The sequence below is a fragment of the Ixodes scapularis genome, unplaced genomic scaffold (genome assembly GCF_016920785.2).
Source record: "Ixodes scapularis isolate PalLabHiFi unplaced genomic scaffold, ASM1692078v2 PGA_scaffold7__128_contigs__length_106722199, whole genome shotgun sequence".
Taxonomy (NCBI): Eukaryota; Metazoa; Arthropoda; class Arachnida; order Ixodida; family Ixodidae; genus Ixodes; species Ixodes scapularis.
Window position 1 is genome coordinate 73,799,773 of NW_024609882.1, and position 1,277 is coordinate 73,801,049.

The following is a 1,277-nucleotide window of genomic DNA, read 5'->3' on the forward strand; positions in this document are numbered from 1 at the left end:
ATACTTCTTTTCAGCCAGACATGTGCCATCTCAAATTTCTCTACTGAAGATACTGTATTTAAATACTTTTTTAAGTATCTTGGTATCTTCCAAATACTTTTGATCGAGAGTATTTTATACTCTATTTTAATTACATTTCTGAGTATCTTGCACTCATTATCTCAAACACATTTTTGACATTCCGCCATTTTCCGAGTTTTTCGCTATGAAGTGGCGTGAGCGTGGTACAAGCCAATTTAGCGTGAGCATTCTATCGAGCAACCAAATCCTGTTGCTAGCTCCGATAAGCAACGGTGACTTTGAGCTCGTGAAAACATCGCTTTTTTGCCGATTGTGACTCATATTTCAGCCCAAAGTTTGTACAATGAAAGTTTTCCCCTCTTTTTTTCCCAAAGGTGCCCTTTGTTTCCTAGAGTGTCCCCCGAAATATCGTCAAACCAAAGGGGTGGTTTTACGGAAGTAAAGATGGCCACACTGAAACGCAACGCAGACCGGAAAACGACCTACGACAACAATACAGGCTTGAGTGTCACGAAAATAACAAATAGAAAAGAAATAAAAGTGGTCACACAAACACACCAAAAAGAAGACATTTTTGTTTTGCTTATTGTAGATTTAACCCCACTATGAAAAAAAACCTCGAGGTTTTCTTATGCTTCTTTTCTTTCTTTCGTCAGTCCGTCACATATTGCTTTCGCGAACAGTCTGTAAGCGAACATTGATAAGCAAAGAACAGAAGGAACTACGAGCTGGATGACCTCTCAAAATGCCAGCAAAGCGTCCTCCAACGTTGAGTGCCTTTCTGAACGCAAACTACTTGAAGAAGGTGTGACCACTGCCGTGGCTATTATGTGGGTTCTCTTTGCTATCCATTCGCTCATATCCGTATCCCAAGTTCGTTTATAGTGAACTCCCCATATAGGGTATATGGATTGCACTTAAACAATGCCTCTAAGGTGCGCCGGAGAACGTGATATTAAGCGATGTCACTATTGGCGAGGCGCTGTGACCCGTTTGTTGCCCCCACACACCGCTGTTTACCCAGCAAAAGGCCTGTGCACATGCCCACAGGCCTTGTGGGCATGTTTATGTCATCTTTTTTTAATAGAGCGCGGGGCACAGTGTAATGTAAAAATGCTAACGATTAGCGAAGTGACGTGAAGTGCCGTATCTCTCCCGAAAGCAGTCGTCAGAGGATGCGAGCTTGACCCTCTTGGGCTTTTGTGCTGAGCTGGGCACCGTGCATACTGCATTGTTCATGCTGTCCGGAGTGGTAA